The sequence below is a fragment of the Sorex fumeus genome, unplaced genomic scaffold (genome assembly GCF_029834395.1).
Source record: "Sorex fumeus unplaced genomic scaffold, SorFum_2.1 ptg000047l, whole genome shotgun sequence".
NCBI lineage: Eukaryota > Metazoa > Chordata > Mammalia > Eulipotyphla > Soricidae > Sorex > Sorex fumeus.
The window spans coordinates 15,087,788-15,104,325 of record NW_026606104.1 but is presented as its reverse complement, the minus strand read 5'-3'; the positions used below and the strand labels follow the sequence as shown (position 1 = coordinate 15,104,325).

The following is a 16,538-nucleotide window of genomic DNA, read 5'->3' as shown; positions in this document are numbered from 1 at the left end:
CTAATCAAAGTCAGTCATATGAAAACTCTACTTTTTTACAGGCCCAAGTTTTTATAACAAAAAAAGATTTATAACTATATATGGCATAAGACATTGATCAAAATTATGATGATGATCATTTCATTATGGGCTGAAGCGATAGCACAGCAAGTAGGGCATTTGCCTGGCACGTGGCTGACCCAGCCAATCCGTGTTTGATTCCTCCACCCCTCTCAGAGATTCCAGCAAGCTACCAAGAGTATCTTGCCCTCAGGGAAAAGACTGGAAAGCTATCCATGACATATTTGATATACCAAACACAGTAACAAGTGTCACAATGGAGACTTTACTGGTGCCCACTCCAGCAAATCGATGAACAATGGGAGGACAGTGACAGTGGCATTTCACCATGTATATAAATATCATATCAAGATGTGCTACTTTTCAAGTAGGGAGACATCCATGACATTGGCAACTATCATCCGATCTGCCTATTGTCTGTCATCTACAAGTTGTTTACTCGAGTCATCCTAAATAAGATTGGCAGAACACTAGATGAAGGACAACCATGCGAGCAAGCCGGGTTCTGCAAAGGATTCAGCACCATCAAACATATCCACATGATAACCAAGCTCATTGAGGTTTCTCGGGAGTTCAAGATGCCGCTCTGTGTAACATTCATTAATTTAAAGAAGGCCTTTGATTCTGTTGAGACGGAAGAGGTTATTGAAACCCTAGCCAATCAGGGCATTCAAGCTCAATATATCAAGATCCTCCTTGAGCTGTATTGCAGATGCACTACCAGGATCTCACCATTCTACAAAGAAGTAATCATCGATGTCAAGAGAGGGATTTGGCAGGATGATACCATTTCACCGAAACTCTTCAGTGCCACCCTCAAGAACATCATGTGACGACTGAAATGGGAAGGAATGGGAGTGAAGATAGATGGTTGGCAACTACACCACCTCTGCTTTGCTGATGACATTGTTTTAATAACACCAAACATCAGCCAAGCGGTACAAATGCTGGCTGACTTTGACCGTGAGTGTGGAAAGGTCGGTCTACAGCTGAATCTTACGAAGACAATGTTTATGAGAAACAGCCTCGTTCCTGATGCCCCATTCACTCTCAACGGAATGACCATCTCCAAATGCAACAGCTATGTGTACCTAGTTCGAGAAGTCAACATGACAAATGACCTGGCACCCGAGCTGTGCAGGAGAAAGAGAATGCCTTGGAACGCCTTCAAGAGTGTCGAAGAAATAGCTAAGAGGACGAAGAACCTCCAGTTCCGGGCACATCTCTTTGATTCTACTGTTCTTCCTGCACTAACATATGCCTCAAAGACCTGGGCCCTACGCAAACAGGATGAGAACGCTATTCGGGTCTCCCAAAGAGGAATTGAAAGAGCTATGCTTGAAATATCATGTTTCATTCAAATGAGAGAAAAAAATCCAGAGTTCCAATCTCCATCGATGATCAAGAATCAGGGATGCTGTCTCGTTTGCCAAGGTGTCAAAAATCAGATGGGCTGGTCACGTAACAAGATTTAAAGATGACCGCTGGATTAGAGCTCTTACCGACTGGATTCCAAGGGATGTCAAAAGACCGCATGGCCACCCACCTACCAGACGGTCAGACTTCTTCATCAAGATCATGAACAATCGGTTTGAGGCTCTTCATGTTCCTTGAGCGAACAGACGCTATTGGGCTACACTAGCATGTGACAGGGACAAATGGAGACGTTACTGGCGCCCACTCGAGCAAATCGACGATTAACGGAGAGTCAAGTGATCAAGTGATCAAGATGTGCATGAGGGCACATGAAACACCACCAACATCTATTGCAAAGAGCAAATTTATAAGAACATTGTACTGGTCTGCAAAATATAACCCAGAAGCTAGAGTACAGAATATTCAGAATGATAATCCAGAGTTTGTGACAGGTGGTTTAGATGGCTCAATGGTAGAGCAGATGCCTGACCTGTGTGAGGAAATGGATTCATTCCCTGAACCACAGGGTCCACCAAGTAACTTAAAGCATTAGTTCCAAATAAACAAAAAAGTGATACAGCATTAAAGGAAATGGCAATGCCTCTTTGCAGATGTAACATATTATTCCAGGGGAATACAGTGACTTATTTCTCTGTAAAATTTTCTCCAAAATAAACTACTGAATTTTTTCCCAGCGTATTTCATTTTATATTTTCAAAATGTAGGAGGGGCTGGAGCAATAGCACAGCAGGTAGGGTGTTTGCCTTGCACCAGCCAACCCAGCCAACCGGAGTTCAATTCCTCCGCCCCTCTCAGAGAGCCCAGCAAGCTACCTAGAGTATCTCGCCCACACAGCAAAGCCTGGCAAGCAACTTGTGACATATTCGATATGCCAAACACAGTAACAAGTCTCATGATGGAGATGTTACTGGGCCCGCTTGAGCAAATTGACGAACAACGGGAGGACAGTGCTACAGTGCTACAGGTTAGGGGCCAGGAGAAAGTACAAAGTTAGAGAGTGTGACTATCATACACCCAATGTGTCTTCATCCCTGTCCTCTTGAGCATCACCAGGTACAGTCCTGAAGGTCTCTGAACATCACCATATTTGGTTCAGTGTCCCCAAAACGCTGTCAGGGTGTCCCAGTGGTCCCCTCACAGGCCCATTGTCTTAATATCACAAGGAGAAAGCCCTATCTCCTCAGCACTTCTTGGGAGACCCCCAAAACAAAAATTTAGGACAATCTTTCAAAAATTTCCTTGAGACGCTTTCTGCTTAAAACTTAAAGTCAGGGATAATTTTGCGAAGAAACAGAGAACATCATTCCTGGATAATGTCTCCTGTGCTTCTCAATCTTCAGTGTATATATACAAATCACCTGGAAGTTAGGTTAATATGAAAATCTGATTCAATACATTCAGGAGCTCAGGATTCTTCAGTTTCAATACTTCCAGAAAAAGCCAGAAGAATTCACCTGGAGTGACAGGTCACTTCAAGGGCTTGTCCCCCGGACCAAGCTGGAAGGCGGTAGATGCTTCCGGATGGAGAGTGGGATGGAGGCGCAGAGGGTGGGTGCTGATGACAGCTTCACCCACGTTCTCCTCAAGGGGCGCTGGCGGGCGAGGAAAAGGCGGGCTGAGCAGCCATCCGCGGCGGAAGAGGGCGCGGACACGGGTGGTATGGACACGGTTGAGGCCCGGCCGGCCAAGAGGCCTGTGTTTCCGCCCCTCTCCGGGGATGCGTTACTGAATGGGAAAGGCGAAACCAGCAAAGTTCCAGTCCCAGCCAACAGATACATGCCCTTCAAAGAGAAGGGGGTGAAGATTTTTACTCCGACTGTAGGACACTTGGGACTTCAGATATGCTTTAACTCGAAATCGAGGAATGTAGAGATTAGGACATGTAAAGATACCAAAGATGTTAGCACTCTGACAGAAGCCACTGACTTTGTGAAAGCCTTTGTCCTGGGATTTCAGGTGGAGGATGCACTTCCCCTCATCAGACTGGATGACTTCTTTCTAGAGTCTTTTGAAATCACAGATGTGAAGCCCCGAAGGGAGACCACCTCTCCAGAGCTATTGGAAGAATTGCTGGCAAAGGAAGAAACACCAAATTCACCATAGAGAATGTGACATGGACACGGAGAGTTCTGGCTGATGTGAAAGTTCACATCCTTGGCTCTCTCCGAAACCTCAAGATGGCAAGAACTGCTATTTGCAACTTCATCCTAGGAAATCCTCCTTCAAAGGTCTAAGGCAACATTCAAGCTGTGGCTAGCAGAGCAGCAGATCGGTTCTGATTGTGAAGGAGAGCCTTTTATCTTGTGTTTGAACTCCAGAGAAAAAGACCATACCCCCAACTAGTGGGCACAGGAAACAACATGAAGATTTTTTTTCAGTAGCCTTGTATTTCAGTAGCCTTGATTTCTTCCTTCTTCCCTTCTCAGCCAGACATGAATAGAAAGGAAGGGGTTGGGTATTCACACTCATCTGCGTCATTAAAATATCAGTATTATATTGACACATTTTAAGTAGCAGATTTGTATACTTTATAATTCTCATTTTGTGAGAAACTCATGGTTTAAACAGTTCTTCATGAGTTTGTAAGTTCTTTAATTATAAATTTACTTAAAAAATTGTTACACAATTCTTCTAGAAATTGTTATTAAAGAATTATCTCAGAAAAAAAAGAGAATTCTCCCCTCTTTCTCATAACTTTTCTCTTTAACCCTAACCTTTGTTCTACTGTTGATTCACCCAGGGCAATCACCTCTCTCGGGAAGAGCGGCATCTTGTCATGTCTAGAATTGATTCATTCAGGGTGGGAAGCTGACTCAGAATGAGCTTAACAGAGTTCATCTCCAGCACTTTTTGAGCCAGGGCTAAGGAAGATAATATCTCTATGAAAACAAAATTGTGTGTTATGCAGCTCAGGAATATTCTCTAACCAATTATTTCTTCTGAAAGAAGAATTTGGTAACAGGATGAGTTTAAGATGAAGGGGGAAATGCCTCTATGTTCATATTCCCTAGTATCCCTGAAACAGATCCTGAACTCTAAGGGTAATCTAAGGGTAATCTCACTATGGCAGTGCTATGTGAGATGCCTGTTGTTCTTCCAGACACAAATATAGCAGTACACTGCACTGTGCACCAATTGTTCATCGATTTGCTCGAGCAGGCCCAGTAATGTCTCCATTGTGAGACTTGTTGTTACTGTGTTTGGCATATTGAATATGTCACAGGTAGCTTGCCAGGCTTTGCCTTGCGGGCAATATACTCTCGGTAGCTTGTCGGGCTCTCCGAGAGGGGCAGAGGAATCAAACCTGGGTCGGCCCGGCTGGCCATGTGCAAGGCAAATGCCCTACTGCTGTGCTATTGCTCCGGCCCAAGACACAAATATATATGTATTAAACTATTTTCAACTGGTTTTCTGTCACATACCAACAAAGAATACTAGCCCTCCCAAAACCCAGCCACTCTTAAAATTCTTTCTAGAAATTTATTTATTTACTTTTTATTTATTTGTAAATAAATAAAATTCATTTATTTATCTCTATTTCCAATTAATAATCCAGTCACTGTAAATTTTATACAATAAATACATTTCCAACTATCTGTTGCTCTGATTATTGCACCATCTGGCATCTGAAACAGTCTTTTGTATTGACTTGGGTTGATTTTAATTTTGAGAACTATGAATTTTCACTCTGCTGGAGACTGGGACCATCTAGAATCTGCTTTTCCAATAGCTTACAGTTTAGTTAGGAAGGAAAAAACTAATTAGCATAATGTGAAAAGGTATCATTTAATTAAGGAAGCATGCAGGAAAAAGAACTATGAACAAATAGCTCCTTATCTAAAACTTGAAAGACAAATAGATAGGGAAAAAGGAAATACCATTAAGGCAGAGCCAAATGCCAAGTGGGTGGGGTGAGACCAATAGGATGAGGAGTAGAAAAGCAATTAAAAAATAGTAAGAGTTATATGAATGAAAATATATACATACATATATTTACATATATATCAGGACAAGATCCTGCTTTTTAAAAAACTCATTTTGCATACTATATTGGGAGAAATTGGGACAGAGACAAGGAGTTAGAGCAAGGAAGGTAATCTTTGAGATAATAAACTACTGTGAGATATAACAAGGCAAAACGGAGTCAGTGTGATAGTACAGCAGGTAGGGTGTTTGGCTTGCACACTGCAGACCTGGGTTGAATCCCCAACACCTCATATGGCTCCCAGAACACAACCAGAAGTAATTCCTGAAAGCAGAGCCAGGGGTACTCCCTGAGCATTCACAGGTGCGACACAAGAAGAAAATAATAGGCAAAATGAAGTCTTTTAGGTTAAACGGTTTTTTTCTTTAAATATTTTTTAATGTCTCTTACAAGCGGCAAATTATTGAATCTTCTCAAAATATGAGACTCTGTCTTACTAAAAGTGTAGTGAATACACAGAGGTTTATAAGAATTATTTCTCTACCTTTATCATATATTTCATTTCACACACATTTTTGTTTCTCATGCTCCTCATAGCTTTCATACTTCCATCAAATAGGCTAGATTTTACTCTGCTAGTTTAAAAATCACACATGGTTTGAGTTTTCTCAACTTACTAAGTCTACTCATGTATTCTTTTTATATTTCCTGTAGCAGTACTCAGTAACTTCAGTTTCAGCAGAAATGTGTCAGCAGATTATTTTCTCTCTAGACTCCAATACCAGCTTCCTTCTTGTTGGTATTTTCTATAGTTTCAAATACAAATGAATAGATTACAATTGTTAATCACTGCCTGCTTGATAGCAGTTTCCCTAGAATATTTATTATATTTAGTTCCAACAGCTTATTGATTCCCCTTTGTGTTGCTTTTTTCAGGATAACTTCTTCCAAGAATGTTTACGGGGTGTAGGTTTAGGTGATCCGAGAACTAGCATTTCAGGCATTATTTTTACTTTAGTCCATTCTAACATTTAAGTGACAATTAAAATATTAGGCTTAATGTTGCTCTTCCAATACTTTGAGTTTCATACTTCATTTTTTCTTGAATCTTGGGATGTTGTTGAAAAGTCTGGGCTAGATGTGAAGTTGATATCAGAGTAAAAGAGGATAACTGAATGTGTGGGAATGAGATCACCCACGGAAACACAGGGAGAAGAGAAAGTAGTCAAATTGGCTCTTGAGAAGAATCAGTTCTTAATGAGCAGTATAGAAAAGAGTTATTATGAACTACACTGGAAAGGGACAGGCAAAGATGTGCAAATACAATCAAGAGTGTGGTTATATAAATGAAGAAAAAAGGCCATTTCAAAAATTAGGCATTGTTGAGCAATATCAAATGTTAGACAAGCTGAGTGAGATGTGGTATGCAAATTGCTGTGTGAAACTACATTCAACTTAAATCTTGCTTTTGCTACAATGTGGAGGGATTAGAAGGGGAATGTGTCTAAACATATGGACTTAATACTCATCTCAATAACCTGGATTCACAAACTAGGGAAATTATTGCTCTTTATCTAGCATTGCATTAATATCTCCATGTTTTTCCCATAATAGAAATATAAAAATATAAAACCTTGGCTTTGGGAGTCAAATTTTTACTATAGCGATAGATAGCTGTAAATTCAAGAAAACACTACTTGGGAGTGAACAAAATAATTGTCGAATACATCTGTGCCATTTTAAAGACAACAGGTGACAGTGACTAGGCTTAACCTATTCATCAGAGAAAGAAACAAGTACTGATCTCTCTAGCAAGTACATTAGAATACAGGTCTTTGTATTGGAAGTAGAAAAATAGCCCATTTTTTATACATGACTTTAGCCTTTATTTCCAGTACAATTCTTATATGCAGAAACAAAGTGAAAGTAAAATTAAATTGAAAAACAAAGCATTAAAGTCAATCTATTCTCTAAAATTCAACTCCATCTCCAACACTAACTTAAAAAGCATTGCTCCACTTCCTTTTGCAATCAAACTTTTTATAGCAGAATTGATCAGGTCAATAGCTCTACAATATGTTTGATTCCTCTGAGGTAAGCATATTTTTATCTTATGTGCTGACCACAAAGCCAATAGTCCAAAAATAGCCAAGTTGCTAATTAAATGGACATTATCACCTGATATGTTATATATACTATGTTTTATCTAGAAAAAATTTCTTGCTGTCCAAGCAAAAGAAATCTAGATCTTCTGTCTTAGGAGTAAGTTAGGAGAAAAACATAAAATTAGTAATAAAACATAAAATATGTGAGAATTGGGGATTTTTGTATCTGTTTTTAATATTCTTCCTTAGGTGGAGGGCTTGACTCTGAGTTGAACTTATCTAGGAAAATTATTCACCTTGGAGAAATACAGTATGGGGCTTATGAATATGTACTCCTTTGTAAAAAGAGCATGCTATACATTTATGGGGTTTTTATGAAGATTAAATGAGTTAATAGATTTATAGAATGTTATGAGGGCTGGAGCGGTAGCACAGCGGTAGGGCATTTGCCTTACAAGCGGCCAACATGGCCTACTCAAGTTCGATTCCTCTGCCCCTCTCGGAGATCCCGGCAAGCTACCGAGAGTATCTCGTCCGCACAGCAGAGCCTGGCAAGCTACCCGTGGTGTATTCGATATGCCAAAACACAGTAACAACAAGTCTCATGACGGAGACGTTACTGGGCCCGCTCAAGCAAATCGATGAACAACAAGAGGACCATGACCGTGATGAGTGCTGGGTATATTACAATGCTTACTATATACAAATTTTAATATTACTATTTGATATAATAATATAATATTATACCTTACAATAGGAACACTGAAAACACGCTTTGAGATAAAGATTTGTAAAAAGCAATGTCTAAGGAAGTTCTAGAGCAGAAAATGGTTGAGAGAGGAGGGAACATAAAACAAGGTAAGACTAGAATTAAAGCAGGTTGTTAATTACAGGCAAAGAGCCACAGAGATGGATTGATTCCATAGGCAGTGCGAGTATGTGAGTTTACCTCAGAACTGGTACTAAACTAAGTTTCCTATCTCTGCATTACACTTGATGACCTACATGCTGTAAAGTTACCTATAACTCTCTGTATAAAAAGGCAAAGCAGTTATGGACGGGCCATCCTATAAAAAAGTTCTTGTATGGGTCACTGGGAGAAAAAGCATATTGGTTAAAGAAGAAAGAAGATAAAGGAACAGTAAAAGGGATGTGAGGGGATCTGGGGAAGAATATCTAGAGTGTCCAATATCATAACCCAAGGTATAAGCAGCTAAGTAAAATTTAGCTTCACATGTACTATGTAGAAATAGACAAGCATTCAAGTTCCATGCCCTCTTCACCCCTAGCTATGTGAATTTAAGTATTTTTTAAATATATAATCTTTTCCATCATTTTAAATAAGGAAAATAACAGTACAACCTCAAGTAAGTGATAAAATATAAGGCTCTACATAGAGTAAATGCTGAGTAAATATTAGTTCTTAATCTTTATAGGAGCAGCTGTGAGTCTCACAGTTGCTCCTCCCACACGGGAGTACAAAATGAGGCTCCCATGGCCATGCCACCAGACTCCACGCCAGGCTGTTTTCACTCGGGATTCCCCAGAGGGGAGTGGGTGAGAACCCTCCCCACCCCAAGTGACCCAGCCCTGGCAGCCAACCTTCACTACCCAACTGCTGCCACACTCCAGGCAGCATGGCCGCAAAAGCGCAAAACATTCGCATGACACATTATAAAACACTTTCTACCCATTTTTCATAATTACCACACCACATTTGATAGGGATCAGACAGTAGGCAAAAAATCACAGAAAGAAATATATAAATATATGCCTCTCGGACAGCCCTGCAAGCTACGAGAGTATCCCGCCCACACAGGCAGAGGCTGGCAAGCTCCATGTGGCATATTTGATGTGCCAAAACCAGTAACAGCAATGCAATAGGTCTCATTCCTCTCACCCTGAAAGAGCCTCCAATCATTGGGAAAAGATGAGTAAGAAGAGGCTGCTAAAATTTAGGGCTTGGAGGAATAGAGACATTCCTGGCACCCGTTCAAGTAAATCGACAAACAACAGGATGACAGTGACAGTGATAATCCATATAGAATTTGCTATATATAAAAAGATCATCTGAGAGGTATCACTGTGAAGAGATGAATATGTGAGTACTTGTTCCTGAAGTGACATACTTTGGAACAATTTTCTGTTTAAAACAACCTTGGTCAAGAATTTTTCTCCTATCCCTTTCATCTCTTCTTATTTTCAGAGAAATCATTTCCATTTAGGAGCAATATATTAAGTTCCTTAGCATCCTCTAACCTTACAAAATCCAAAATTAAATGTTTGCCTTGACTGAGGGTAGAGTCATTGAATTAACTCTTACCAAACAGAAGAAGCATCCAGGAAAAAAGAGGCATCATTTCAGTGTTGGCTATCAAGAAACCATGAGAAGAAATCATGTAGACCTTGAAAGCTGATGCGAAGTCTCTCTGGATGGAGTTTTGCCACTAACTCACTTATATTCCTAGGACACTATTGTTCTTATCTATTGTATCAGCAATGGAACCAGAAGCACTAACATTCACTTACTTGAATACTCTAAAACACAAATCTTAGATTCTGAAATCTGGTGATTTCGTGGATTAGAAATTTGTTATGGCCCAAAAGGTACAAAGGTTGAGAAAAGGACAATGAGAGGCTAAACTTCATAAAGGTAACTTCATATTTAAGGTAACTATTGAATAATCGTCAGTTAGGAAAATGAATGTGGTCAAGTGCATAAAGGAAGTATAAATACAATTTTTCACAAAATCTAAAGGGCTTTTTATTAGAGAGAAATAGTTATTATAAGTAATATTGGATGATAAAATTTAAATTAATAAATTTCGCAATTTGTAATGTATCCTAACTAAAAAAAAGTAATATGTACCAAACTATAAACTACTTGAAGAATCGAAATGGGAAATGTGATATCATAAATATGATCACGTAGTAGAGTACAAGCTGATAGGAGCTAGAAAATACTGTTGACCAAACTTCTGCAAAACTGCCTGTTTATGAGATGGACAATCCTTCACATTTTAGTTTCTACTATTTGGCTTGTAGAAAGGATGCTGAAGGATAAATTGAACAAAGCACAGTTCCTCTATAGAAAAGTGGAATCATCTCCTGTTCTGCATTTCCATTCAGAGAACATACAGGAGACCTGGCTTTTTGTTTCTGAAGGCTGTACAACTTTTACTAACCATACTTTCTGGATGTAAAAGTTTGGAATTAGAAGCAGGGCAGGAAAGATCGGATGTGCTACTTCACAGAACAGAATGTCTTGGAAGTGCTTTGATTTTACAGTCGCAGAGAGCGGCCAGAAACAGAATGAAGGAAAAGAAGTCATGCATCATGTGGCAAAAGAGCCAGTCAAACTCTTTTGATGGTACAATATCTTAAGAACTACAAAAATGTGTGATGTAACATTGTCTTCTATTTCACATAGTTATAATGAGACACCTGGATCTCCAGAGCACCAGTTGGAATGGTCCCCTGCAAAATAAAGATTAAACATTAAAAATACAAAAGGAAAATCAATTCCCTTGAAATTTCTGAACTGAATTAATCACTCATAATATAATAAAGACAACATAAAATTTCTATTTTTATTAATTATTTACTATCAACATATGATATAACTAGCTTAGAACTTATCTCACAAGACTTTTTCTTCATTCTTCTCTTTTGAATTTCCCTGTCCACTGTGTGCATGCTCTGGTTAAATTCCTGTGTGAAGCAAAGTTATACCAGGATCCTGTCATTCTATTCAGAGGAAGATTTGGAAGCCATACTTTCTTTCCTTCCACCAGTGTAAAACATGTTTTTGTTTTAGTTTGGGTCCATTCCCAGTAGTGTTCAGGACTTAATCTTGGCTCTGTGCTCAGAGATCAATCTAGGAGTGGTACAGGGAACAGTATGTGATGCCCAATGTGACCTTGGTCGACTGTGTGCAAGGAAAGCATCTTACCCACCATACTATTTTTTTCTCTCCTTTTCTTTTAAAAAGAATATAGATATTATTCCTTCCAGAAAACCCAGAGGGAAATCATCCACTGGTTTCCTGTATCATCATCATAAAATAAATCCTCTTTCCATCATGAAGCTAACTGGCTATTACTCTTAAGCAGGTGATTCACTTATGACCTAAAAGTCCAATGTCAAGAGACACCTATGCCACCATCGTAATCAAAAGACTTACTCTATATCTGAAGAAATCAGGGTTCTTCTCATAAACTCCCAGAGAAGATAAGAAATCTGAGATGTATTGTTAATAAGAAAATATTATATAAAATTTATATTTCATTCTTCTTCATTTTGATAAATACATCCCCCTGTAACATAAAGAACTTTAACTTTAATAATAAACTTAACATAGAAATTTCAAATCTGTTTCTGTTATCATTTTTATAAAACTGCTATTGATTCAAATGTAAATAAAACAAAATGTTGGAGACATAAGGAAAGTAAGGTAAAGAATTTAAATAAATTACTTTAAATGTAGGTTCTTCGAGGAGACAACTTGTGCATAGTATAGACTACGGCCCATTACCTAATAAATCTGTTATTAATCAAAATTTCCTTCCTATTTGAGCTATGATCTTCAAACAAAACTTTAAAAAGCTGCTTTAAAATTAAATATGGTTTATATATATGAAAATGAAACCATTTTACAGAGAAATAATATACAGTAATCATAGCACAGCAGTAGGGTGTTTGCCTTGCGTGCAGCCAGCCTGGCAGAGCGGGTTCGATTCCTCCGCCCCTCAGAGAGTTTGGCAAGCTACCAAGAGTATTCAATATGCCAAATACGGTAACAAGAAGTCTCACAATAGAGACAATATTGGGCCCCCTAAAGCAAATCAATGAACAATGGGAGGACAGTGTTTGTTTGTTTTGTAATCATATTTGCAAAGAAACATATTTACAAATGTTTAATGAAGCATATCTAAGCTAGAGATATTAATAAAATGTGAGATAAAAAATTAATATAACCAGGGGCCAGAGACAGCAGGTAGAACAACATGTAAGGAGCTTATCTTGCATGCAAACAACCTGGGTTCAATCCTGAAACCCCATATTGTCCTTTAAAACCACCAGGGTCATTCCTAAGCACAGAATCAGGAGTAAGTGCTGGGTGTAGCCCCCCAAATTAATAAATCATTATTAAATTATTGTTACTTAAGGGTTGAGTTTCCCTCCCGACTCCCAGCAGAGCCCCGTCCGCCGAAGACCTCTAGAATCAGCCACAACCATGCTGAGACCACTCTCCACACGCATGAAAGTACTGGCAGAGGAACAAAGGCATGCGAGTCCCAGGGCTGAGACACCCAAGCCTACTTGGATCGGGGCTGAGCATCCTCCACCCAGATCCTTCATCTTCCAGTAGGCGAGGGTCACACCCACCAACCACCACCACCCCCCCCCCCCCCACACACACACTCCCGGCACCTTGTAATCCCATCAATGGCCAAGACCGAGAGACTATAAAACCCAGCTCCTGGAAGAGAACAGCGCAGAGTCTCCTGACTCTGCGCCTGGCTGTCCTCACCGTGGCCCCTTGGAGGAGGGTGGGTTGAGTTTCCCTCCCTGTCCCAAGCAGAGCCCTGGCAGCCGAAGACCTCCAGAACTAGCCACAACCATGCTGAGACCACTCTCCACACGCATGAATGTACTGGCAGAGGAACAAAGGTATGTGGGTCCCGGGGCTGAGACCTCCAAGCCAGCTCAGATCAGGGCTGAGCATCCTCCACCCAGATCCTCCATCTTCCAGTAAGCAGGGGTCACACCCACCAAATGCCCCCTGGCGCTGAGTAATCACATCAACGGCCCAGAGACTATAAAATCCAGCTCCCGACATCTTATTATCTCATTCTTGATTTGGACAAGCTGACAGGCTACTGTATGTAACCTGCAGACACGGCAGAGTCTGGCAAACTCCCTGTGGCATACCCAATATGCAAAATACCAGTAACAATGATGGGTCTCATTCTCCTAACCCAGAAAGCGCCTTGAATGTGGCACTTTTTAGAATCGCAGGGCTAGGACGAAGGAGATATTACTGGTGCCTGCTCAAGGCAAAGATGAACAACAGGATGATTGTGATCGTGATACTACTTAAGGACACATGGAAGGTTTACAGAAAATAGCCTAAGTATTCTTAAATATCTCAAATCTTCCACATCTCTTAAATTCTTGCATAATTAAATAGCAATTAAGATCAAAATTACATGGTAAGTAGGAATAAATGTCAAATTCACCAGTGAAACATAAAATATGGTGAATATTGGCCTTTCCCTCTTGACCCCTCATGCTGCACTGATCTTCTAAAACCTCAGGTCAGTTCATCTGCCAGTACTTGAACCCAGGACTTGGGTCTCTCCCCATAAGCCCCTCAGACATCCTCCCGGATGCTGGGAGAAACGCAGCTCTGAGCTTCTGCCTTTCCCTCTTCGCCCAAAATGCAGCTCTGAGCGTCTGCCTTCCCCTCTTTTCCCCTCACGCTGAGTTGATCTTCTACCAAACTCAGGTTCCCATGAGGGCGTGGCCTCTTCAGAAGTGGGCATGGCTTCAAAGAAGTGGGCATGGCCTATTTTCAGTGGGCCATGCTCACGCAGCTGCAGGTAGTTTAGCCATACCAAGGAACCTAGTCCCCAAGGAACCTAGTCCAAACCTACACGCCAACATGAAGAAACAACAAAAATCCCCACCACATGGGGAGGACAACAAAAAGAATCCAGAAGACTCTGTCGATACTGCTCACCTAAGGGACCTCTCTGACAAAGAATTCAGATATGAAGTCATAAAGATGTTCAATGAACTCAATGAAACAGTCAGACAGATATCCAGTAACATGACAGAAAAATAAAAAAATTACACGAAGAATGAGGGCAGAAATGTCACGAATAAAAGATTCTGTAGATGAAATGAAAAACTCAGTCTCTTCTCTCAACAATAGAATGACTGCAGCTGAAGAGAGAATCAGTGAGCTGGAAGATCAGCTGCACCAGGCCAACAGGAAACAACAAACAGTGGCAAGGGACTTCAAAATAGGTCTAGAGAGAATCCGAGTCCTAGGAGATGATTCCAAGAGGAACAACATTAGAATCATTGGACTACCAGAAGCTCAGGGAAACAATCCCAACGAAAAAGCCACAGTTAAACAAATTATTGCTGAAAAATTCCCAGAACTCCACAATGCAGCCATCCGGGTTCAAAGAGCCTAAAGGATGCCAGCTAAAAGAGACCCTAACAAAAACACTCCAAGACATATCATAGGTAGAATGATTGATGCTGCCAATAGAGATACAATACTGCAAGCAGCAAGGGCAAAGAAGGAAATCACATACAAAGGAGCACCCTTTAGATTTACAGAAGACCTATCAGAGGAAACCCTCCAAGCCTGAAGGCAATGGCTGGATAAAGTGAAAAAAACTCAATGAAATGAATGCTTCACCAAGAATACTCTATCCAGCTAAACTCTCACTCAAAATCACTCACTATTTTCTAGATAACCAGCAGCTCAGGAACTTCATAGACTCAAAACCAAACCTAAAACAAGGGCTAAAGGGGCTACTATAAGACAAGAAAAACCCTATAAGCACAACACACCCTTACAGAAAGATGACACCAAACCCCATAAAAATAATCTCTCTCAATGTCAACGGTCTAAATTCACCAATTAAGAGACAAAGGGGGGAAAAATGGATTCAAAGACAGAACCCAACATTCTGCTGCCTACAAGAAACTCATCTCAACAGTCAGAACAAACACAGACTCAAAGTCAAAGGATGGAAAACAATCCTGCAAGCAAACAGCTCCCTCAAAAAAACTGGGGTGGTCATACTAGAATCTGACAACATTAATTTTGCGTTGAAAAAGATTAGAAGGGACAGCGAAGGCTATTTTATCTTCATCAAGCGATCTGTAAAACAGGAATAAATCACACTTTTAAATGTATATGCACCTAATGAGGGAACAGCTAAATACTTAAAACAACTGCTAACAGATTTTAAGGAGGACATTGCTAGCAACACAATAGTAACTGGAGATTTCAACATTGCCTTTTCAGCTCTGCATAGATCAACAAGAACACTCACCAAGTATACATTGGATTTGAAAGAAGAAATAGAAGAGAAAGGGCTTATAGACCTATACAGGGTTTTACACGCCAAAAACGAAAAAATACACATTCTTCTCCAGTGCACATGGAACATTTTTCAAAATAGACCATGTCCTAGGCCACAAAATATACCTCAATAGAATCAAGAAGATAGAAATACTATCCACAAATTTTTCAGACCATGATGCACTGAGAATTAAAGTGACTCACACACAGACACGGAGAACCAAAATAAACACCTGGAAATTAAACAACTCAATGCCGAACAACAAGTGGATCAGGAAAGAAGTCAGAGATTAAAATCAAAAGATACTTGGAAACAAATGAGAATGAAGACACAAGCTACCAGAACTTATAGGATGCAGCGAAAGCCGTATTAAAGGGAAAATTTATAGCTCTGCAAGCATATCTCATAACAGAAGAAAGGATGCAAATAAACAACTTGACTTCACAACTCAAGATCTTAGAAAAGGATCAACAGAAGGAGCCTAAATCAGGCAGAAGGAAAGTGATCACAAAACTCAGAGCAGAAATCAACGACATGGAATCCAAAGAAACAATCCGAAAGATCAATGAAAACAAGAGCTGGTTCTTAGAGAAAATAAATAAGATAGATAAACCAATAGCAACACTCACAAAGAAACAGAGAGAGGGAGAACCCTAATAAATCAAATTAGAAATAAGAATGGGAATATCACAACAGAAACCAAAGAAATGCAAAAGATCATCAGAGACTACTTTGAAAGTCTGAATGCCACAAAATAAGAGAACCTAGGAGAAATGGATAAATACCTGGATTCCTATCATCTCCCAAAGCTGAATCAAGAAGATATAGAGTACCTGAATAGACCTATAAACATCAAGGAAATTGAAACTGTAATCAAAAGTCTTCCTAAATACAAAAGAC

General features: G+C 39.9%; 1 pseudogene; it reads left to right on the top strand.

The window, feature by feature from the left end:
• Positions 1 to 3,018: 3,018 nt before the first annotated feature.
• LOC130032054 (RNA-binding protein PNO1-like) lies at positions 3,019 to 3,827 on the top strand (annotated as a pseudogene).
• Positions 3,828 to 16,538: the final 12,711 nt, after the last annotated feature.